This window comes from Miscanthus floridulus, chromosome 19 (assembly GCF_019320115.1).
Source record: "Miscanthus floridulus cultivar M001 chromosome 19, ASM1932011v1, whole genome shotgun sequence".
Lineage (NCBI taxonomy): Eukaryota > Viridiplantae > Streptophyta > Magnoliopsida > Poales > Poaceae > Miscanthus > Miscanthus floridulus.
In genome coordinates this window covers 39452109-39478361 of record NC_089598.1, presented here as the reverse complement: position 1 = coordinate 39478361, position 26253 = coordinate 39452109, and the positions used below count along the sequence as shown (strand labels likewise).

General features: G+C 42.7%; 1 pseudogene; it reads right to left on the bottom strand.

Annotated features, from left to right (window-relative positions):
• Nucleotides 1–1120: 1120 nt before the first annotated feature.
• Nucleotides 1121–7379, bottom strand: LOC136525917 (uncharacterized; annotated as a pseudogene).
• Between the last annotated feature and the right edge of the window lie 18874 nt (nucleotides 7380–26253).

The following is a 26253-nucleotide window of genomic DNA, read 5'->3' as shown; positions in this document are numbered from 1 at the left end:
ATTAAATTTGCTTATACATATATACATGTGCGTACGGGTGGTAATTCTTTCATGAAGCCATAGCCCGGTTGTAAAACCCTTTTGTACCTTTATTTCTCTTATATTTCATTATATTTTTGTGTGTATATATTCATATGTAACGCGTGCAGTAGCATTTCCGTATATATATAAACGAACATTCACTTGTGAAGGGGACAGCAATGCAAAGGACTTTTCTCATGCTCTAAGTAGTAGCATTCGTGCAACACAACTTTTTAGGTTGACTCTTCCTATACACATACTAAATCCGTTACAAATCAGAGTTCATTTGACTTTTTTGACCTCAAGTTTGACCACTCGTCTTATTCAAAAATTTATACAAAATATCACATCTTTTATTGCGGCTTGCTTTATTAATAAAAGTTCTTCAAGAATGACTTAAATTTGACTATGTTGGCATAAATTTTTTGAATAAGATAAGTGGTTAAACTTATGTCAAAAAAATCAAACAAACTATAATTTGAAACGAAGGAGTAGTATTCTTCGATCAGTCAAGACGACCGACCGTAGATTTTTTGTTAGCTTGTCTACCAAACAGGTTGAGCTAACTCACGAGCATCCAAGCCCATGCTATGTGACAACTGACAAGTATGGCCGGGTAAGCATAGAGACCATGAACTTTAACGCTAATATTCTACTAACAATTTATATATAATAAACAGCTTTTTCCCTCACGAGTAAAAATTAAAGTGATGGTTGGATGAAAAAAATAACTGTAATTTCTGATTGTTGGGAACTATTTTGAGATTTTACAGCTTTATTAGGGTTGAAATGAAAACGACAATAATTACTAATGAAATGGAAACATATTATAAAACCAATAAAACGAAAATGAAAGTGAAAATACTTTTAGGTGTTTCAGATCGTTCACCATGCATGATTACCGTACAATTTTGGGTCGGTATACCATGGTAGAACTAGAAACCAGGGGCGGAGCCGGCCAGGAATCCGACATAGGGGGGTGGCACAAATAACAAGCAAAACAAAACCACTTAAGTTTGATTCACCAATCTTATAGTTATAATAACTATACATATCAGGGCAATAATGTTATGCAAAATGCGAATAATTAAGATTACACCTATATTAATTTAAACTTAGCTCTGTGACTATCGGCAAGATCATATTCATTAATGATATCATCGTTACTAATCTTTTTAGCCAATGCCTTCTCAATATAAATTACCAAACAATCTCGTGCAAATCCATCTCTCATTGTAGTTTGAAGACGCATCTTCATAACCTTCATAACTAAAAAGATTCTCTCGACAGTTGCGGTTGATATTGAAAGAATTAAAACAAATGTTAACAACCTGTCCACCATCGGGTACAATGAACTTTTACCGGTCTTAAATAGTGCACCTGTTAGATCAGCAAGTGATGGTAATTCTCTTAGTTCAGGATGGTTGCACATCAATCTTAAAATGTGGGAGTTGGCATTCTAATTGGGCTCTTTCTTGACTTAAGAAATCAGCTGGATAATTTTTTTTCCAGTAGACTGCATGTATTTTCTATGTCGAATTCGGCCGTCCTTGGATCCAAAGGGCCACAAAGGGACAAAAGTTCCATCACTTGCGAACTGAATCGATCTTCTAACTCTATCACTTGCTGATCTATTGCAACATTAAACACATCCACTTTGTAATGGTTAAAAGCTGTGGTGTTATCATTCTTGTTTTGAGATTTAGTCACATCAACATACTTGAATATTGGAAGACAGATTATTAATGGACAAATAAGTATATTTTTCATACTAAAATAATTTGGGAAAATAACATACTTCGTACTTAGATCTGGGATATCAATCTCTTGCTTCTCGCAAAACAATTTGACCTCTTCAAGAAGAGGTTCCCGGCCATTATTTCATAACTCACCAAGCAACACTTTTTTGGTAGAAACACATTCCACCGCATTTAGGATATCGGTGGGTTTCTTTTGTAATGTTTGGCACAACACATTAGTGACCTTCATAATCTTTTCCATCATAAGCAGGATGAACACAAAATCAAATGTGACAATGATTCATAAGGCGCCAATGCTGCGTAGGACTGAAACGTTGGCACCAAACATCTTCTTTAAGCTCCGAATTGACCTATAATGGAAACTCTATTGGGGGAGCCAATATTCATTTGGTCCAACTCCCCCCTAGAAGAGGCTCAATAGGGGCTAGTGTAGGTCAATTTCACCCCCACCGAGGAGTCGCTTCTAAATCGCCGTTATCCATATGCCAAGAGCATAAGGGCAAGGGGGCTCTCTCTACCCTCCTCTCCTAAACCTGTTCGAAAACCATTTTCCCAACAAACTCCATCTAGTGTCCCCTGGCCTCTGTAGCGAGGACATCTGATTCGCCCCTCGCCCTGTGTTAAGTTCTCCCAATTCAATTTCATTAGCAATTTCCTCTGCTTGATTTGCTAGCAACTCATCGTTGTGCTTGGTAGAAGCACTAACAACATTTATGATGAAATTTGCATGCTGAAAAGAATTGTGCACCTAGCAACTCATCCTTGTGCTTGGTAGAAGCACTAACAACACTTATGATGAAATTTGCATGTTGAAAAAAATTGTGCACCTAGCAACTCATTGTTGTGCTTGGTACAAGCACTAATAACATTTATGATGAAATTTGCATGCTGAAAAAAATTGTGCACTTCATGTACCTCCCTAGATGCTGCTACAAGGGCTAACCGGAGTTGATGAGCCATGCAATGAATATAATATGCATAAGGGCACTCATGGAGAATTAGAGCTTTCAAACCATTCCACTCCCCTCGCATGTTACTAGCCCCATCATAACCTCTGAGAGGACAACACAAATTGATTCTTAAGTGTCAAAGCAGTTGTGTAAAGAACATGGACCAGATCAAGAAAACGCTCTTGTATAAGACCTTCCTTGCAGACAAACCGAAGAACTATTGCCATTTGTTCTTTTTTTAGATTCATCTCGAGCTTCATCAACCATTATGCAAAACTTGCTATTGCCAATTTATTCTCTAATTAATTTCTGTACTTTTCGAGCAAGTATGCTTAGAATTTCCTTTTGGACATCTGATGAAGTGTACTTAGCATTTCTGGGAGCCTTTTCTAACACAACATCTTTAACCTCCTTGTTATATGAAGCCAAAAGCTTGACCACTTCAAGAAAATTAACCCTGTTTAAAGAATCTAGAGATTCATCATGGCCTCTAAAGGGGCATCCTTGGAATGCCAACCACCTGAATACAGAAATAGAGGAAGTTCATATTAGATAGTACAACATGTATATCTTTGACTGCAAAAATGAAAGAAAGAAATCCTTCTCATATATCATTACCTAATGCAATCAATTGAGTCCCAAGCCTTACGCTTGCTGCTGCAACAAGTATCTCATTTTGTTTAACCATCAAAGTGTCAGTTTGAGTCATTGTGTTTTTAGGATTATTAAAACACCGAACAGAATAATTGTGAGCTGAACTAGCATCTCCCACGTGCTTTAGAAATGAACACTCCTTTCTATTATTAACTTTCTTCCGGTTCTGAAACCCCTTGACAATAAATGAATCTGATCCAGATTTTCCAATTGGCTTCTTTGAAAATAAAAAACATGGTAGACGATAAGCACAATCGGTGTGAGGTGAATATTCTAGCCAAGTAAATTGCTTGAACCAATTGCTTTGAAATTGGCGACGATGAGATAATTCACAGATTGGTTGATTAAGCACACGTATGAACTATTTATCATCCGTCTCTTCTTATTAGTTAAGCACGCGTAGGAGAATATTCAGTTGAAGCAATGAATGGATTAAGAATCTCCCATCCGGATCACACTAGCAAGAGCCAAGAAATACAAGAACATCAAGAGAAAGGCAGGAAGGAGTCGATTAAACAAATACGCGGCTGCTCAAGCAACGTCTCGCCTCGCCCAACGCCCAAATTAAGCTCTAGGGAAGTGACGGCACTGCGCTAGAACACTCAATCAGTGCCATTGTATCACTACCAGGTGTGCTTGACTGACTGACTAGTAATCACTGTCGGGTGGTAAGGCAAAGATCCGAAAAATTGGCGGCAAGCTAAAGACCTGGCAGTGACGGAGCCTACCATTGCCGGTTGAGACCACCACCTAGTGGTGATGTATCACTACTGGTTTATTGTACGAGCCGAAAGTGATACATACCATATCACTGTTGGGTTATGCTATCACTTGGAAATGAGATAGCCCTGGTGGGTTAAGCCACAACCTGGCGCTGAAATATTTCATATCACTACAGGTTTTCGTACTAAACTGTTAGTATTAGTTGTCTTCGGTTGTTGGATCCACCTAACTATCGCAACATTGATTCTCCACCGTTGATCCCACCTACCACCATTGGTTCTGGTTATAAAAACGACGTCCTGACACCTCCAAAGCCAAAGATTATCTACATATATGGACTGTTTTGTGGGAGAGAATTCAACACATACACATTTCATTATGTGTAGTCACGATAATGCACGCGAGAGGTACTAGAAGAATGTTTGTGAAGATGAAGATGATGCCAAAGGTTGGGTGTTGTTAGCAATATATTGCTTCTCAGGCCTCTGGTAGGTTGTTAGCGCTGCGCTGAGTTAGCAGGTCGGAGTTGCTTATCACAGCGCTGCGCTGAGTTAGCAGGGCGGAGTTGCTTATCACGACACTAACAGTTGTTGGTCTACTTTGAGTTGGCATCAGCCACCTTGCACATCACATGCTCCAAACGCTTTTGCACCTCGGTTGGCTCTCTCCACCCTCCTTTGGCTTGCTCTTGCAGACTACCAGGTTCTAGAAGAACGTTTGTGAGGTGCTTCTATTGTAATGTGTTTGTAGACTTCGATTGTAACAACACCCTAGTTGGTAAAATGTTGTAATATGTTTGTAGCCTTCATACTATTTTTGTAGACTTCAAATGATTCCCTAATGTCTATGTTTAAATCGATTATTGCATGTGCGTATAATCATTGTTGGTCAGTTTACAAATTGCACCTGAGTTTTCCATAATTTGAAGAATTATTTTGAATCATTATTCTAGCTACTTGAACATTAATTTAAAGCATAGATACACGGTAGACAATCTCAAATAGCACTAAACAAACTAAACCAGCAATGCACTTAAACAGAATAAGGATTTCACGTCCAATTCGAACTAAAAGAGACAATTTTTTCGTAAGTTCTTCCATCGATGGGCTTCTTCTGATTCCCCTCTTCATCCACAGGTGCACCGTCATCAGCCACCTCAGTTGATATTTTCATGTGCTTAACATAGTCTTCCTCCCCGTACTAGCCGGCACATCCACTACCATCCCACTAAAAGTAGAACACCAAATCAAGAAATTTGAATCAAAATTATCAAAAAATGGCTTAAATCATAAAAAACACGGCCAAAAGACCTCACATTATGATCTAGACACTTGTAGAAGATGCGACCACAGTTCGGACCTTCCTTCCTCCCTCTCCGGCCTCCCCACGGTGAGGCCGTTGTTGGCTGTTCTTAACTTGCATATTTTGACCACCAAATTAATTTGAAATGACAACATTTCATGCTATGGCATAGCAAAATAGTATTTTATTTAACAAGTTCCACGAGTTTTGGTGCTCGGAGTTATTTTGGTGGATGTACTCAAAATTCGTGTTAAAAGGATATTAAATAGTACACGTACAACTTGGCGGATATTGGACACCAAAGAAATTCGAAATTTATTTCACAGCCAAACAGTCTCAAACAAAGTTTTGGAGGACACCATTGCGAAGAGCTCGTCAAGACGATCGAAACGGACATATTATTCGCTATATTTGAAGCTCGAAATAAAAAGATATCAATTTCACTAATTAAGTCAACGTTATGACTTATGAGCACTCAGAAGAAGGGATTGTATCCAGCCATGGGTCCAGCTACTGTACACGACGTGTATTTCAACTAGCTCAGAAAATGTAGCTGGGCCCCGCCGCTCCCATGCAGCCCGCAGCCAGCACAATGGATCGAGCAAGATCAATGCACAAGGAGGAGACAGTTGGGCCCCAGCCTAGCAGCCATGCCGGCTCAAAATGCAGAAGCTGGTGGGGGTCAACGCCCAGGCGGCCCAGCGCCCAAGGCTCAGCAGCCAGGCCAGCTCCTAGGAGGCCAGGACGTCGCGCAAGAGCCCAGCACAGGCAGCGCACAGGAACAAGCAGCGTGGAGGGAACTTTAGTACCACATTGACCACGATTTAGTTTCCACTAGTAACACCTATAAATCAAGAAGTACTCCCACTCGTAACACACATCAGAGGGAGCAACTCTACCACTCTCGAGATATAGAATTAGAATAGCCTTGGTGAGAGTTAGGGAGAGTGCTTGGGTTCTGAAAAAGTCTTCGGAGGTCTGGTATATTCTTTTATTGGTCCTTTCGTAAGACTTAAGTATTCAATATATTTATCTTCTATAATTACTTAAATATTTCTCATGGTTATCTATTTCTCGTCTTAGTTGGTTAGATAAAGCATAGTTAGTATAGTGGTTTACACCTTGACATGGGATCTCCGCTCGACTGAGTGCTCCGGTTGTCATATGTGGCTAGAGGTAGTAATCGATAGTGTAGACGTGGTATCTATACTATAGATTACCTGACTTTGCGCCCAACCCCACGGATAGTTGTGGTAGCTCCGGAGGTGACAGCTCCAACTAGACCTTTGTAATCCACCGTGTTCGGGTTTGTGTTTTCGTAGAGCTTTTGGCAGCTTGACCCCCATCACCCCTTCCTAGTCTTTTCGATGCTCGGAAAGGTACTGCTGCTCCGAAGTGTTATGGTGTGATTGCTTTGCTTTATCCACTACTTAGTTAATCCCTCTGGTTTGAACTAGAATAGAACCATAGTAATAGAGAAGTGCATAGGAATCGCTTTCCAGTTGTCCTCCCAGCTTAGCCTATCTGCTCTTTTTATCTTATCATGGAGCTCTCCTCTGTGTGTCACTTATACAAAACTCATATTTTATCATTTACCCCCATATTAGTCTACTAGCTAGTGGACACATGATGGTCGACTATCAGTTCTTTAACCATTGCTTCTATGAGGATAAATACGATACCCTGGAATACTCCTGGGTAAAAGCTACAACGGTATCCGTACGCTTGCAGATTTCTCTGTTTGCATTAACAAATACCAACAGTCGTCTCCTCCAGCAGCACGCGCGGCTCTTCGACCGGCCGCCCCTAGTCCGGCAGCCGCCCCAGCCAGGCACTCGATGCGGCCTTCAAGGCCGGCCACCAACCAGGCGCTCACCTGTGGCAGATAGCTCTGCAAGGCGATCGGCCTCCGCAGATCTCCTCTACAGGGCCGGTCGAAGCCACTTCCTCCATTGTCGACACCGGCCATGGCCCCGCCCCCGTCCTCGATGCCAGCCGCGAGCAATGACCTCCTCTACTTCTCGATCAAAAGAAATAGGCCGAAGCCTCTTCCTCCTTACAGCAAAGCTGCGACCTCCTCTGGGCTGGTAAACTCCTAGCTCGGTGCCCCTAGGAAGACACCCACAAGCGTGGCGCCCCGAGGCCCATGTCTGTCGGCGGCGAGCACGGTTCCGGCAGCGACCGCTGCTCCGTCCCATTGCCGGCCATGGCCCTATCTTGACTAGGAGGAAGAAGAAGGGGCTGACGAGCGGGGTTGGGTCTGCTTGTCAGTGTGAGAGGAAGAGAGTTGAGGGGGGGGGGGGGGGGTTGCGTGTGGATGACATATGGGGTCTGCTGTTTTTCCAGAAGCCACAACTCTTCAATCAAATGGCTTTCAGCTTGCTCATAGCCAATAAATCCACAATAGCTTTTTCATAGCCTACAACTCACAACAGTATTTTCAAAAGCCATAGCTCAACTAAACCGGGTGACTCCATGACACCAGTAGCACATCGACAGCTTTACTGGGCTCCAATCCACTCAAGCTGGGCCTGCGGCTTCGAGAAGGACGCAGGCCACTGATGTATGTTCCCTTTCGTCCTCCACCTGGGTGCTGACAGCATTCCTACCCCATTGCCGGCATTGCATAAGTTTGGAACGCAGCACTACGTCCATATATGCTTTTGAAATGAAAAGGCCGAAGGGTTTGCAACTCCTTTTAGTCCTGTTATTATGCTTTTTCGCCACATTCCTGACGCGCATTCTGCAAGATATTTGATCATGAAGGTAGGATGAACCATTTAAGGCCTTGTTTGAATGTACATGTATCAATCTCAATCCACATGTGTTGAAGTGGATTGGAGTAGAAGTAAACTAAGTTTCATGATAATGCACTCTAACACACGTGGATTAAAGTGAATACATATGCATCCAAACAAGGCCTAAAAAGGTGAATGCCCACTCCAACAATAACATGGGCTATCTAATTACTAATCCTTTTGGAAACTGGGTGCAATTAGCACCGAGCAGTACAGCAACATGCATGTGAAGTTAGTGCTCTTTGAACATTCCTTCCAATTGTTGCGACATCCTCGCAGGTGCAACCTTTACTGCGGGGCATTTCTGTCTCGTCATGACACACGTAACATGCAACATAGGTTCCAGAAACTTACCGCATGAACCATGCCATATATATACCCATGGATGGTCCATGCAACGAACTCTCATATCATCGTGTTTCACAGATCACTACTACGAGAAGATCAGATCGAAGCAAGAAGACACTGTGCTTTGAACTGTCCCTGAAGGAGATCGAGAGGCTTCTATTGCTGGTGACTAATTGCATTGGCAGCTAGCACAAAAACAAAACATGGCGATGGCGAGAGTGATTGCCGCGGTGCCGGTGATACTCCTCCTCATCATGGCGCTCTTGGCCACCTCAGGTGCGTCAAGGCCGTTGGGCAGCGATGCGTGGGTTCCGGCCTGGGCGGTCGTCTCCGCCGACAACGGTGTCACGCAGTTCCTCCGGCAAATGTACCTTCAGCAGCTGGGAGCCGGGCCCTCGTGCGGCACCAACAGCTCAAATGGTGGATGCCCACGGCTCCCATGATCGATGAAAGATTCTGGATTTCAGGAAAATATAATGAAGAAGAGCACATTAGACAATCTTGGCGCTTGACGTCGTGCGTGACCATGGCTTTCATTTAGAGAGAGAGAGAGAGAGGAGGGTAATGTCAGTTAGATGAGTAGCCGCACTGGTGCTGATGTTCTTTATTAATTTATTATAGCGTGTTCTTTTTTGCTTCACTTTGGGTCGTGTTTTATTTGTTTTGGATTGATTCATTGTGTTCAATATCGGTGTATATCCATTCATCTTCAGTTCTCCGTAAAAAGATTGAGACATGCAATCTATTATCTTAGTATTGGGAACTGCTCCTGTACTCTACTCACAAAAGAAGGACTAATTCTTAACGAGTAATTAAATTACCACGTGAAGGACCAAGCAGGCGACTAAAGGAGGTGAATATGGAAGCCAATAAATTTTTCTCAGAGAGATATTGGCTTTCTTCCCAAGTCAATCCCTGAAGTGCTCGCAAACACCAAAAACTCCACAATGAGTATACATAGGCCAACTGGTGACAAGATACTCTCAAGAGTCTTTAGAGAACACAGCGAAAAAGACTGGAAGCGGAAACCATTTAAAACACAACATGTAAGTTGAAATCGCAGCAATGGAACGAAAACAACCTAGCAAAACCGGCCTGGCCAGTTCTGCTGCACTGGAAACTGGCCAACCGGCCTAGCCGATTCTGGGCTGGGCTGGCTGCCAGTGAAACCGGCCTCGCTAATTCTATGGGACCTGCAGCCCGTGAATTTTCCCCAAACCAAATTCAATCTGAACGAACTTCTATTGATTCCAAATTTTACAGCGATGTTTCTAGGGGTGTTGTAGATCTGTTTTTGAGATGAATTTCCCCCAGAAGATCAACACCCAGAAACTCCTGAATCAAAACAAATCCCGAAAGCCATCTCAAAAAGAGGGTTTCCTCAATTTTTCCTTCAAAGAGTGAGTCTGAGTGCTCGTGAGGAATCTGCCAAAACTGGTTGGTAGAAACATTCCTCAGGGATCCTAGCACATCTTGACCCAGCTAAAACACCCTCAAAAGATCAGATTCAAGAAAACCAACAAAACAGCGGAAGAGGGGCTCCGGGACTGGAAAAACACCAATTTGAGAACTAGATTCAGTGAAGTATATTCCCAACAAGATCTGGTTCTTACAAGGTAGTCTTTTCTCAGATGAAAACAGCACTGACAGAGGCACCCACTCTCTCGACTATGGATCTCCTCTTAGCAATATAACTCTAGCTAGACTTAGGAAACTAAAAACTAGAAACTGAAAGACACAACTAGAAGAGATAGTTGGCTTGAGATCTGTGCATCGGATGGCCACGGGCCCTTCACGAAAAGCTTCACCTGAGCACATGCAAGCTCTCCGATGATGCCACATGCCGCCTTGAATTCTTCCATGGGTTCTGAGGCCCAAACCTGGCACACCGCCCCTGTAACACCCCTGGTGTTACGAGCTTGTTAAGCGCCAAGATTTAGGCCTAAGAAAGTCACCGAAACGAGTTTATCAGATTTTTAATTTAAAAACACACTTGAAATGATACACAAATCGTACGTGGCTCACTTCTGTGTGAGAGAGAGAGTCAAATAAATATAGTGAGTTAGTTTACTTAAATGCATATATGTGTTAATGAAAAATCCTAATGCGAAGAGCAGCATAAGTAGTTTTAAACATTGGCACGGAAGCAATTTTTATAAATAAAAATCAAATATAACTTGTATGTAGTACTTGAATTAAGTTAGAGTATAAGTGCAGTAGATGGAAATGCAACATTAATTTTGGAGAATAAATACTCTTAGCTAGTATTTTGGGAGCTCAGAAATCAAACTTGGAATTTAGAAGGGTCATTTTCGTTGCCAACAAGCACTTGAGCTTATGTTTAAAAGTATCCTTCTGTGGCAAATTATATTGGACAAACTAATTAGAAAGTGCTTAGATATTATGTTTCTAAGAGTTAGTATGTAGTATGGGCTAGGTCATGGTACAATTATTAGTTGAATCCGGCAAGGTTTAGACCCTTTAAAAATTACGGCAAAAGCGCTAAAGGTTGTTAGTTCTAACCAAGCTTTTACTCTGTCCAAGTCGGAAAAGAATTATAGACAATGCCATTTTGGCATTTAAAATTCAACAAAAATGATTAATCAATACATCCATGTTTTTGTAGAGTTGGTTGCATCAACACGAGCACTTGGGCATGGTGTAGGTTATAGTCATGTTGGTTGTCACGTGGAACTCGTAAAAATTGCCCAAAACCCCTAAGAACGTGTGACGGATCATGTTTCGGGGCTCTGTTCACGAACTAGCATCCAACGCGACTAACCTGTTTTGGCATCTCACTATCTTACTCTCTGGCCATCCTCTGGTTGTATGGATTGCTCCTCTAGCTAGCCGTTAGTGTCAACTTTGGGGTCATGAAATTAGTTGAGCCTTCACTGAATCGATGAGTAGTTTTTAGGCCGCTTTAATAACCGTGCTTGGCACCGCTTCGGCCGTTGGCTTCGTGGGCGTGGTCACCGTTCGCAGGTGTGTAGCGTGTGCCGGGATTGGTCCGTGGTCCGTCGTGGCCTCTCCCTGTGGGCCAGCATGTGTGCTGTTGCCGCGTGCCAGCTAACGCCGTGGCGTGTCTCTCGCCTCTCCTTGCCTCTTGCTGGCCAACCCACGCCATGCCGCTAGGCCACGTGCAGGTCCGGGCCGACGCCACGGCAGCCGTCGTCTAGCTGATGTGGCATGTGTCTCAGCTGCACATTTCACCTACCCGCCCTCAGATTCATCTACTGTGAGCCTGTGCCGCTGCCGCCACATCATGACCATCCAGTCCCAGTCGTAATGCTGAGGTGATGCTCCTCTGCCTTGCTTGTCCCGCTCGACGATGCCTGTGGGCCCGCTTAGGTCTCGCTGCTTCAAGCCATGCGCACCACGCCAAGCTCTTCCCTGCCTCGTCAGCTCGGAGCATGTGCTTGTACCGCTCTGTTTTAACCCGCTTGGCCTGCGCGTGTGCCTCTCCGTGACATGGCAACAACAGGGGCACCGCACTTCCCGCTCTCCCAATTCACCTTGATCGAGGCTCCATAGTTCGATTCCTCACACCAGTAGGTAGCCTAGGAGGTTATCTAGTAGCCCGACCCGCACCAAGGTGCAGCTAGGCATTGTGGTCGGCCAATTTGGCGTTTGACTCGTTGCCGGTCAAAAATCACCGCCGTGCTTGGGAAATTGGGGGTAACGCCCGTAGGGCTAGTTGCAATTCGATTGATCGTATCCCCGAGCTCGCATTGATGTCCCCTATTCGGTGCTCGCGTGGTTTTGGCCAGGGTACTTGTCGACGGCGAGGTGACACATCGGTGCCCACCTCAAAGCGCCGCTGCCCCGTCAACTCACGCGTGGACTGACCACCCTGACCCCTTCTCTGCTTCAACCATCACTGTAGCTCGGATCGCGGTGAGCTCCTGGTGCTTCCCCACTATCTTTACTCCTCTATTAATGCCCTAGTCCACCAGAACACTTGTGTCGCCGCGCGGTTTGGCCTGACGTCATGGTTAGGTGCGGTAGTGCACCGTTGAGCTCCCTTCTGTTTTGCATCGCTGCGCGTAGGTCCGTAGGTCTCCATTGGTCAGTTAGGGGTGCCGATTAAGCCTTGGTTGGCTAGCTTAGCATGCAATGTCGGTCGGAGCTTCGCCGGTGAGCGCGGTGGCATCTAGGGCCACCCCGTTGTCAAGTCGGAGAGTTCGGGGGCTAGTTTATAAAACCACTGACGTAAGGCATAGTGCACACAGTAGTGATATAAATATCTAAAACCTCAGGGGCTTTCCTGCAAAGCCACCATCGCCCGCGGGGCGTGTCCGCTGTGGGCTGCTCGTTGGGCCATCCTGCTGGCGCATGGCCTCGTCCACGCAGTCCGTGTTGGGCTGCTAGGCCAATTTGGCTACCGCCGGCCCTTTCCATTCCTAACGTGTTTTCTAATTAGGTTTCCAAGGTAAACATGTAAATTTAATAGAAATTTGTGTAGTTGACCAAAAATTATGAAACCAATTTTGTTAAGTTCATAAAATCATGATCTACCTACTAGTGTACTTGGTTCACATGGTTATAAAATATTTCATGGTTGCCTTAAATATTTTAACATGCTGTAATATTATTTAAGCATAAACTTGTAGAAATTTTCATGATAAATTGGTATTAGTGTTGGCTCTAAAACTTTCATAGTGAATTCCTACCATTATTAGGTGCTCACTGTAATTTTTATAGCTCTATAATAATTAGTTTGCTAAGGTAGCTAAATGAGCCCTAGTTCAAATATATATATTTACTTAATAAAGAAACACCTAGGGATTTTATAACTAAAACATTGTGGGAAATTAGCGCCTAGTTCGACAACTTGGATACATGGTCTAGTATGTTAGTCGTCAGAGCTAGCTTGTTAGCTTGAGAGGCGTAATCGTATTTTAAGAGTTGCGATTGCCATTGAGTATTTACATCTCTGCGTTGCATCCATGAATATCATAATAGGGACAACGATGGATCATGGAGTCGACTGAAGTAGCAGAGAAGATGGTGCATTGATGATCGTGTTATCATGATGGAATGCTAACTTTTGGTCATATCTTACCCAGGCAAGCCTCGGTGCATAACCCCTATTATTCTGCACTTTATTTTATGCTTGTGCATTAAGTTTTAAGGAGTTAAATGAAACCCACTTGCATATATATATCCTTATCCTATGAGTCTTACTAGTATGACAGGATCACGTAGATTGCTATGCTATAGGACTCCAGTAGAAGTCGATTGATTGCTTGTCACTCGATAGAGATAGGAAATATATTATTGTTACTATTACCATGTTACTATCACATGGAATATATATGGATAATAATTGAAGACTGGGCGGGACCATACTTTGGATTTGGATTTGGACTTGGTTAGGTAACCAAGAGAGGCTTTGGTTGTATTTTTCCTGCCTGTGTCAATTGAGGACCGTCCGTTTCCGTGGATTCTAGTCAGGTCACAGACTTATTATCCTGAGCACATACTTGCTTATGGGAACGGGAAGACTTGTTGCTCTCTTGTCGTGGGTTCCGACTGTTTCCGAACCGACTGATTGGAGGTGGGGATGGTAGAGGTCTAAGCACCACACAGAGTCTGGGACTCAGGAGTAGGGGCTTGGAGTCCAAGTTTGGACGAGGACATAGACCCCTTGATAGGAGAGTGGTGGGTTGGTCTTGCTTGTAACTGGGGTATAAGCAGGGCGTGTGTTTCGGGGTACCCAGCTGGGATACATTGGTTCGCGAATCACCGTGTAATACGGTATGACTTGACTATGATCTAGCACCGTTGTAAGAACTGGAACATGAAAGATGGTAAAATGGTTATGATTGTTTACCACTTGCTTGAAAGTAGCATAGGTGCTTACATAGAATGGTTAGTTAATGAACTAATGATGGCTTCTAATAAAATTGAATATAAGGACACATGTTTAGTAATACTCCCTGCAATACAATAACCCACAAGCCAAATAGCCTTTCATATCCTTGGAGTCTTTTAGTATCCTCATGTCGGGTAAGTCTTGTTGAGTACAATCGAGTACTCAGGGTTTTATTCCCCCTGTTGCAGGTGATAGGTGAATGCTAGGGCTGACACTTGTGTGTGGAAACCTTCTGGTGGGCTCAGCGAGGATTTCCTTACAATGCGGACATAGAGTAATTTATAATTTCCACCCAAAAATGTTTTATAAAGGAAAAAAATACAATCTGTTATCATTCCATGTATATAGATGCTCCTCATGCCATCGTTTGAACTGCCATTACCTAAATTTTGGTTTCCGCCGAAAACTTTGATAACATTGTATAATCCGCTGTTATAATTATCGGCGCAAAAACGTGTCGATGCGCCTGGCACACAGCAAGCCAGAAGGATCGGCTTAGGATGAGCCTGGAGATTCGCTTGGCTTCAACACAGGACCAACCGATCCTATGAATTCCTCCTGAGGCATGCCAGTCAATTTGACCTACAATTGACAAGGAGAGAAAGTTTATCAGTAATTTAAGGTGGAACGTGCCAGTTTTTGCCCAGACAGTTCCAAGTGTGCTACTTTGGGAGCAGCCAGAAGAAAAAATAGACTAAATGGCCGATACGCAAAGAAATCAGCTGTTATGGACTGTAAAGCCCGTGGGTTGTGATTGATTTTATGTTGATAGGTACGATGCACGCAGATTTAAGTAAAATCATTAGCTAGGTGGGTATTACCGGTGTATAGCATTGAGCCGATGAATCTAACGAGAAAGGATATAACATGCAAACAAATCGACTGTCTAGTTCAAATGGATCTACAAATGCTCTGAATCTAATCTGTTACCATTACCAGTGAGGTTCGACCGGATCGATGGCAGCTATGATGATAATAACAAACTAAAACCAAAGAATTTGTAAAACAATCCATACATTAATAGGCTTTCCAAAAGACATGCTATATGTGTGAAAGCTCAAGCGAATCGACTAAAATAGCCGATTCAGGTGGGAAGGGGACTGCAGCACGTGAACAATCGACTATTTAACATTGACAAATCTATGAACTCATCAGACTTAACCTATTATCTCTAATAGTGGGGTTCGACCGGATCGATGGCAGCCGTGATAAAGACAACAAATCAAACCTTTAAAGTAAACAAATCTATTCACATTTAACAGAATCATGGAGACACACTATAGGCATTGAAGTGCGGGCGATCGGCTATTTAGCCGATGTAGGCATAGCAAACAGTCGAGGTCATGCCTGATCGAAAACAAATCTACCAACTAGCATCCTCTAATCTAAAGTGCCATCAGTGGGGATCGACCAGATCGTTACAGCCATAATAGCGAGCTATAGACCAGATTTAACTAGCCAACAAACCTCCTCAAGATTAGGCATGCCTTAAACGCGTAATATGCACGATCAAGATCGAAGTAGAACAGCCGATGAAACATTACCCGTCATTTGGAGTGAAAAACATCGTATTGTAACAAAATAAATGACGGACTAAAAGGATATGAGGCCGATCTAGATCGATCTCGATTGGGCAGATTGATGTTGCTGAAAAACTAATGACAATAAGATCATTAGCAAGATCGGTAACTTAATGAATCTACCCGAAGGACGCCACCCTTAGGTAGAGCCGAAAACTTGACCTTAATCTAATTCAAGCAGTGGAGGTCGAACTTAACCGATGCGGCCGTACTTGAACTAGATAAGAGTCGATAACTAGCTTATACTAGAGTTCATAGTGGAGGTCAAACTTAACCGATGTAGCCGTACAAATAAAAGTATAAGCCATGATGGTACTTACAGACAAGCTAGAGGTCGGCCGGACCGATGCAGCCCTGCTTGTTGAAGAACTCGCCGAGATCTACACTACTCCTACTCCTAAGGGTTGGCGTAAAACCAAAAAAGTAATTTGTATTGATTGATTGGATGTCCTTTTTACAATAGCTGGGGTCCAATATTTAGACCCGGAGCCTAAGCATGAATCCTACTCAAGTACGACTTATTACAATCTTTGGTATAAAAGAAAACATTCCTAACTTAAAATAACTTGGACCCTAATCTTTCCCTTTTTGTAAAGTCTGACATATATTTCCCGACGCCAACCATAGCTCATTGTCGTTATCTGCTGGCGTCATTCGAAGAGAGCCGATTCCAGTGCCGCATCTAAATCAGCTGATATCGATCCTTATGCAATCGATTCCTTGATTGACACAATCTTAGAACCTTTGAGTTCCCGCGTTCTTCTTCCTAAATTTTGGTGTAAACACATGCCCCCAATTTTGGGATAAAATGATTTTATTCCAAAATTCCTATTTACCTGTTTACCACATCGCAACCGTTTTATTCTGAGATATACGTGTGACTCCAGATTTCTCGATTCGAGTCTTATATAATATCCCAACAGTATCTTTTCCAACTCACTCAGCCCATTTAGTTTTGCCTTCTTTCTCGAGCAAATGTTAACAACCAAAGCCGCCATCGCCAAGGCCTCAACCCTAGCAAATCCTCTGCTTCATCAAGCTGTTCTTCAAGTAACACTTTTTAGATTTAGATCTATTTTGGCTACAATGGCGACCAGCAACCATGTCCCAGAGGTATGCTTCCAAGTTCCCATTTTCTAAGTACCAGCCACTACCCTGCATTTTCTTTCTTCTCAGATGTATTTCATCTGGTTTCTAGGAAATGAGGAACGAAATCTTGATTCCATCGGCTCTTGCCCCCAATGTCTATTTTCTTGGGCCTATGGGTGATCCTGATCCATCTGACTTTATCAGTCAAGAAACCAACCGAATCCCCTTCAAACAGTCTGTAGTGGATTTGTCCTTCTAGAACACCAAAACTCCCTTCAGAAACTAGCCCAAAATACCTAGGGGATGGAGATATTGGTCTCGCAGGGTATCAGAGAAAAAGGCTGGAGATTGGAAGGTTTATGACTTGAATCAATGCTTGACACTCTCATTGTCTAAGACGGAGCGGAATGATTCACTCCTGATTTCTGCATCTCACTTCTGGTCTAACACCCTAAATGCTTTTGTTTTTTATCACAGCCCAATGACCATTACTTTGATCAATGTTTATATGTTGACCGGCCTTAGAATAACAAGATCAGTGCAACCTTATGACTTTTTAAGTGTCGGATCCAAGAAATTAGCCAAAATATCAGATTGCACATGATGTGCAAGCTACATTTTGAACCATATTGGAGATGGGTCAACTGTTAGCGAAAGAGAATATGTGGCCTTCCTGAACATATGGTTAGAAAGATTCATCTTCCATGTGTCATCTTGTGGTCCGACTTATAATCATAAACTTATGGCAGAGCATCTGACAGTAGGCGCTGAAATTCCTCTTGGCAAATATCTGTTGGGATCAGCTTACCATTTGATGCATTAGGTGGCCGCTCAGCTGCTGAAGAATGAAGTAGTGCACACCATCAGCGGCCCTTGGTGGCTAATACAAATGTGGTTAAACTTGTATATGCATAAGATTGTATGGCCAAATCTCTAGAATTTGAGCTTTCCCTCCTCCAACTTTGATGAAGAATACAGAGGCGAAGAAGGAAGAACCTGTCAATGCATGAACTATGGTGAAGCTACATCAGCCATAGCAATTGCTATCGATGTTGTCCGTCTCTTCAATAAATTTTATAGAGGGTTTGATGCAGATATCCTGACTTGACTACCCTATGATGAGGATGAGAACAATGAGTTGGTCTTCCCATTCAAATTTTGATTTGAATCAGGCTGTTCAGACAAAGCGACGGCTACAATCTTCAATTCCTTCATCAAACCTTGTATTCTTCTAGTCGAATTTTGTCATGGCCGTGGCAAAATATCTATAGGTTCCTTTCTTCTAGGCAACCTTCTAACCTATGAGTTTTACAACCCTTCTTTTGTAGCTCATCAGTTTGGTCTTGGTCAACTGCCTCCTCAACTATTCTTCAAGAATATACTGAAGCCAAGAGAGGGTATTAGTGAAGTGTTGGAAGCCTCTAGAATCTTTCAACTAGGATTAGATCTTCTTTCTTTTTGCTTGCATGACTAGACAAGAGTCAACTTCACTTCCAACCTTTTTGACTCTTGGTGGCAAGAATGGGACTCCCATCTCTTTTGTGGGTCAGCCCATTTTAGATGCATAGCTCTGGATGGAGAGTTTGTTTCTGACAGTGAGGTAACTTACCATTCCTTTTCACAAAAATTATTTGATGAATCCCCTTGCCAACTGTTCTAACAGACCTTTTCAGGACACAGAATTCAATCCCCCAAGCTTGGACAGGAAGGGGCATCCTATATATTATTAGCCACCATGCCCAGCCTCAAGAATAGGATTAGTTGTACCTCCACTAAAGAAGCTGATGAAAACTCATGTTGCCTCTACAATTGTAACGTATCAGTCTTCAAAGCGCAAGGCGGCCCAAGGGACAATCTAGAAAACCGTTACTGGAAAAAGACTTCGCAGAACGAGACCATCGACTACTCAGGTAAAATAATTCATCCTCTTTCCAAAATAATATTCAATCTCTATTTCTGATTCTTTCCTTACAGTTATCGACCATTGCATCTCAACCTGCTCTAGGTGCGGAACTGTTGTCCCAGACATTCAAGTCAGTATCAACTAAACCTTCATCGGCTGATCCTCAAAATGAGATGATTCTGGTTGAAACAGCAGAAGATGTCTCTAAGACTGTAGAAGATGAGAATCCTTCCACTTCAATCCCTGATGTTGCCAAGGTATCTCCCCAAAACTTCTTAATTCTTATCCAACTTCTACCTTCACCTGACTATCTATCATGCCAGATACTCTTTGAGGAAACACCCATGCAAGAGCAGGAGTCTGACAGTCTCCCATTTGAAAATGATCCTATTGGCATTAAAAATGATCCTGTTATTGTTGACACCCAGACTATCGATTCCCTAGTTCAGCACACAACTAATGGTAAGTAAATCATGTCTATTTTATCCTTCTGCAACAATCATGAATTAAAAATCCTTCTTGATGTTTGCAGATACCAATGTTGAGAGTTCAGAGCCGATTCAACCAGATACCATTGATGCATCATCAGTCGTTCCTCCTTCTCAGATAGAAGCTATCTCAGAGAAGGTACCGTATTTACTTCACCATTCATCTTATTATCAACTGATTCAATCCTTCTAACAAGATTCTCTTATATGTAGACACTTTATTTTCTAGCTCCGAGCTACTCTTTCAACTTTAAAGAGTATCTAGATGATGACAAAATCAGCTCATCAGCCACCTCTTCCAAAGAAGCTTTATCAGAAGAGACTAGAAATTGGCTAAGGGATATATTGCCAATGCTTGAGAAGAACAGAGCTGATTTGGTCCAAGATGCGAATTCAATGCAAAGAGTCTTCTTGGCCTTTAAGGATAATTCATCTATGGTTCTTACCAAGGTCTTGTCATCTTTGTCCGTTATCGAAGATCAAGCTCCAAAGGTGAAAAACAATAGGCAAGAAGAACTACAATAGGCAAGAGGCCAAAGAGCTGACACAGTAGATCGATGATTTGAAGAACTCCTCCCTCAGGATCGATCCGGAGCTGACCCAACTGGAAACCAAGCGTGCAGAACTTGAGAAGGAACTAGAGAATGTGAAAGCTGCCATTGATCACCATAAGTCCAACCTAGCTCAAATACCCGATGCTATTAAGAAGAATAAAACAAGAACTGCTGGCCAAGGTTAGAGAAGGCAGGGCCATCTGCAGTAGCCTTGAGGATGTTCCTGGATCAGCCGAAGAAGACAAGCAACAAATCGCAGAAGTAGATGCTATCCGGCTAGAAGCATTGAAAGCAATCTAGTATGTTATAAACTTGTAATCTACAAATCAACATGTATTTTGTGTAGAACCAGTGATAACGACATTTTCTGTTGTCTTATTGTACTTCTTGTCTCGGCTAAAGAGCTGATTTAAAAATAGCCGATTCTAGACTTCTAACCTTAATCCGATTAAGTCTAAAAACATGGCCTTTATTAAGAGACCCCCTCAACATTCTGTCCTTAGCCGCATTCTCTTCGACATTAATGTGGTGACGCTTCGCCTCCTATTAATTGCGGTTGCCTTTTGCATGTCCTGAGATGTCCACCACCTCGCTTCATGGCTACAAATACCAGCCGAGGGCTCCGGCCTCGAACACATCTATACTCGTAATTGTTCCTGTTCATTTGCACTTCTCTGCCCTTGCAAGCTCTATAGCAGTTTTTTCCCTTCTCGTAGATCCAACCAAACCCATGGTCGACGAGGACAACCGAGGCAAACGCGCGGCGAAGGAGGTTTTAGAGGAGGACATGCGGGTGAGCCAGCGCCTTCATCGTATGAGGTGAGATCGATATCTTCTGCTCATGGTGATGAACTTTTCTAACTTGTTTATAGGTTTGTCTTAAATGACAGCCTTCGTCCTCTTCCCAGGGCCGGTGAGCCCTCCAATGTCGTATCTGATGCTACCTCTGTGCCAAACTCATCGTCGAACTCCTCTGATTCCTATAACGGCGACGACGCCCGGTGTTTCCTCTGGGAGTGGAGGGTAGTCTAGGACCGTTATTCCGAGGCAACTCAGGAAAATGGCCAGCTTGAGATCTGCCTCGGGGTCTCTCAAGCCGCCCTCATGCCGCCGAGGAAGAGGCCAGCGCTGCTCGAGCATGGCTGGCCGAGTCCAACTCTATGGTGGTGGGTAAGATGGATTCCAGGAACACCTTTATTTTGATTTCCACTATCTTTATCTTGATGGCTCTTCTGTTTCTATGATCGCCAGCCCTGACGGTGTAGTTGGAGTCCCTCCAACTTGCAGCAAAAGTGGCTATGGTGGCCATCAACGCCCAGGGCCCCTCATCAACGCCTACCTCCACGATGTTCTGGCCCATGTCCAGGAGATCACCCTTCATGGCGTTCATCATGGCACATTGGTGGCACTAGCCGCAGCGTAGGTCTAGACCAGGTATGAGCTCCATACCATGGAGACTAGTTTCCTGATGGGTGACGGCCCCGAGGAGCACGAGGAGTTGATCGAAGAGTTTGTCGATGCAGCGAAGACCATCGTGGACATCACATCCGCTCAGGATGTGATAAACAATGTCTTTGATTAGTTTGTATTTAGGGCAAACTAATCAATGAATAAAGTCTTCTATTTTTCCATGATTGTATCTCAACGTACTTCTGCAATCTCTTTGTATACATCATGATTGTTTATGTGTTTGTTTTTGCTCTATAGGCGATACATGCCTGCATCGGCTTTTCCCCCTTTTGGGGTAATTTTGAGCTAACGGCGATACCCTTCTGGTACCGGCTATTAGAGCTGACGATAGAACAAATCGGCTATCAAGTATCAACCCAAACATTAAGATAATGTTCTTCTAGACATTTTCCATTGATTGCTTCTTGATAGGTTGCACCAGAATTCTTCAGACCAAAGATTAAAAATTTAACCAATCTAGGCCAAGCACCTCATTAAGCAAAACAATCTTTAAATTTCCTTCAATAAATCTATCAACAACTCTGGCTTGTACTCGGGATCCAACTTAGCGCCCACATACGTCGACCTAGGCCTATCTCTAGGACCAATGTCTATCTCCTTTAATCCATCAGCCAAAGCGAAGTTATGCCCTAGCTTACCACATGTACCATCTATCAGGTTATCTATTAAAACAAACTCTCAGAGCTGATTGCTTGGATCGGCTATTGACTTTCATCATTGATCTTATTGAAACCTCCTTCCCATGGCTTGCCAGAAAAACACTTGAAGTCTTCTAGTTCCCAATATACTAGATCGGCTATTGCGATACTTACAGAATCATTAGCATGAACCATCTCAGCATCATCTCCATGCCACTAAATCAAGCATTGATGCATGGTCGATGGTACACAACAGTTTGCATGAATCCAATCATGACCAAGGAGCAGACTGTATGAACCTTTTCCATCAATAACGAATAATGTGGTGAGCAAAGTCTTACTTTCGATTGTCAATTTGACGTTCATTGCCCCCCTAGTCCTGGATGTATTACCTCCAAAATCCTTAAGCATCATGTCGGTCTCAATCAAGTCTCCTTGTCCCTTGCCAAGTTTATGAAAAGTGGTGTAAGACATAAGATTGACAGAAGCACCTCCATCCACTAACATCTTGCTCATCGGCTTCCCATCAACAAAACCTTTTACATATAAAGTCTTTAAGTGCCGATGCTTGACTGGCCTATCGAATATAGCCTGATGTAACACTGTCAACTTGGCAACTATCTCCTCATACTCCAATTCATTGAAATCTAATAGACTTCTTGATCTGCTGGAGCCCTGAGTTCTGACGATAACAAAAAAGCCATTTGAATATTAGCCGATGGTTGACCCCTATCGGTATTTGTTTAGCACGCCACACTTGAGGTCTACCAGATGCCTGAGCCTGTTTTAGCTCTCTGTTCCTTAGGCGTTGCACCCTTCTTTTCTAGCATCTTCTCAAACCTTCTGGACACCATTGCCCTACTTGCCAAACATACTCCTCTTCATTATCTTCTTCTCCATGATCAGCCTAATTTTGATCAACAACTCACTTTCCAAGCCGATCATGAACACTTCTATTTTTTAAATGTCGATCCATATTATGATGGTACTCATCTCGAGCATGGATAAACCGGCGGTTGGCTGGAGATTGCCTAAACTCCCAATATTGCTCACTGCACTCTAGACAATTATTTCTAGTAGGCAATTTCAAACCTTCATTCCAACAATGTCTGAAGAAAGGACAATTCCAATGTGATTCAGCTTGCTTTCTTTCATATCTCTCTTTCTCTTGTTGACGCTAGTATTCTTTCTCTTCTAACCAACGCTGATAATCCTTTTTCTTCTGCCATTACCATTTATTCAACAAAATTCAAGATGTAACATGCGGCCTTGTTGCCCCATCCCTTGATGTCTCTCCCTGCTCATATCAGCTCTTCTGATGCCTTTTAATCTCTCTATATTCATTAGCCGATATTTGCATCTCGAGATCGACTATTCTAGTTTCTCTTGCTCTGGTTGATGTTAGGACTTTAGTCTTCTTTTTGAGCAACCTAGCATCAACCATGTTTTGATCTCTTGGGAAAGGATTATCATCAACTTTCATTTTTCGAGGTGTATCAAATTTGAGCCTCCCTTGCTGAATAGTCATCTGTATATGTTGCCGGAAAACTCTACACTCATTAGTAGAATGAGAAGTAGCGTTGTAAAATTTGCAGAACTTCTTATTCTTCAACTGATCAGGAGGCAACATAATATGATTGTCGGGTAACTTGATCTGTCCCTTCTCAAGCAACAAATCGAAGAGCTTGTCTGGTTTTGTGACGTCGAAATCATAGCTCTCTTCGAATCCTCTTCCCCAAGGATTTGGCACCATTACTGTCTTCTTAACCCAATTTCATTCAACCGTGGTAACCTCTTCTTCTTCATCGTCATCATAGTCGTCATCAATTGAACATGGATTATAGGTTTCAGTAATTGCAGCACTCTTCTGGAATCGGGTATCTCTGCGTATATTCTAGAATTAACTATTGAGCGCTTTCACTCGTTGAGCCAACTGACCTAAATTGTCAAACTCTTGTCCCAGCAACTTTTCTCTCCACGTTGGCAACATTTCTTGAACGGCCAACGTAGCTAGCTGATCATCAGTCAGGTTCAATGAGAAGCACAAATTTCTGGTCTCTTAGAACCTTTGAAGAAACTCAGTGCCCGATTCATTAGTTCTCTGTCTTATAGTCGTCAAATCGGTAATTTTCTTTTCTCTTGTCTTAGTGTAAAAATATGTATGAAACTTCTTCTCTAGGTCAACCCAATTGGCAATGGAATTGACTGATAATGATGAAAACCAAGTAAAGGCTGGTCCTGATAGGGACAAGAAGAAGAAACAAACTTGATGGGACTCTTCAATGGATGCTTCGCCCAACTGTGTAAGATACCGACTGATATGTTCTATTGTGCATGTGCTATCCTGGATAGTGAACTTAGCAAACTCTGGGAGCCTATAATTTGTAGGAAGAGCGACCAAATCATACCACTCTGGATATGGGCATTTGTACGAGAAGGTCTGCCCTTTTGGCTTCAAACCGAAATGATTCTTCATCATCTCGGTTACTCTAAGCAACAACTCATCAGCATTTAAATTTGGATTTCTCTGCAATTGCTGACCCATCTGTGGATTAAAATTTCGGGTACCTTGATACACCAGATTTGGAATCATGTGAAGGGTATTGTAATCTGTGCCATAATGATATCCTTGTGGAATCTCTATTTGCTGGTTCTTTTGCTAGTTTGCTGCTTGAAGTCTCTGGTTGTAGATGCTAGGATCTGTATCTCTACGAATCCTTTGGACAGATGGCTCTATTTTTTGAGCCGACGACGATATTTGGCCTGCTGTGCCAAAATTAACCATTTGATTCTGAACTTGCCCCATTGGCCGTTGCACATGCTGCACTGACGATCTAGGACTATACTCCATCTAATTAGTAGTAGCACCCTGAACTTGCTCAGATGAGCTCTGAACTGCCTGGACATCATCATTACCAGCTGGTGCCGCTTTTTGATGGCTAGTACCGGCTTGATTAGTCCCCAGAGTCGACGGATGTGGAATGTTGTAATAAGTCAGCCTAACCTGATCAATTAAAAATCTATGAAACACCTCTTTCATGGTATTGTGGAATGTGTTCAAGAAAACTGTATTGTGGTTCAATATGGCATCATGAATAGATTTGTTTATAGCCTCTACGAAGAAACACCTATATTTAGCTTTGTCTATATCTGACTGCCCATGCAACAAAACTCTTGGTAGTGGATATTTCTGAACAACTTTATTGTCACATGTCTTGGTGTAGGACAACAAACACTTGTTCTAAAATTCTTCTATAGCTTTGCTGATGACATCTTTATCTTCATTAGGTAGGTCTTCGTAAGGCACCATAAGGATGTCACTATTGTTGTGAGTTGCCATGATGTTTGTGGGGTCCCACTGGGCATGCTAGAACATGTGTTGGCGCAAAACATGTCAATGCGCCTGGCACACAGCAAGCCTAGAGATCCGCTTGGCTTCAACGCAGGACCAACCGATCCTACGAATTCCTCCTGAGGAATGCCAGTCAATTTAACCTGCAATTGACAAGGAGAGAAAGTTTATCAGTAATTTAAGGTAGAACATGTCAGTTTTTGCCTAGACAGTTCTAAGTGTGCTACTTTAGGAGCAGCCAGAAGGGAAAAATCGACTAAACGGCCGATACACGAAGAAATTAGCTGTTGCGGACTATAAAGCCCATGGGTTGTGATTGATTTTATGTTGATAGGTACGATGCACGCAGATTTAAGTAAAATCATCAGCTAGGTGGGTATTACCGGTGTAAAGTATTGAGCCGATGATTCTAATGAGAAAGGATATAACATGCGAACAAATCGACTATCTAGTAGTAATGGATCTACAAATGCTCTGAATCTAATCTGTTACTATCAACAGTGAGGTTCAATCAGATTGATGGCAGCTATGATGATAATAACAAACTAAAACTGAAGAATCCGTAAAACCATCCATACATTGATAGGCTTTTCTGAAAGACATGCTATATGTGTGAAAGCTCAAGCGAATCGGCTGAAATAACCAATTCAGGTGGGAAGGGGACTACAACACATGAACAATCGACTATTTAACATGGACAAATCTATAAACTCATCAGACTTAACCTGTTATCTCTAACAGTGGG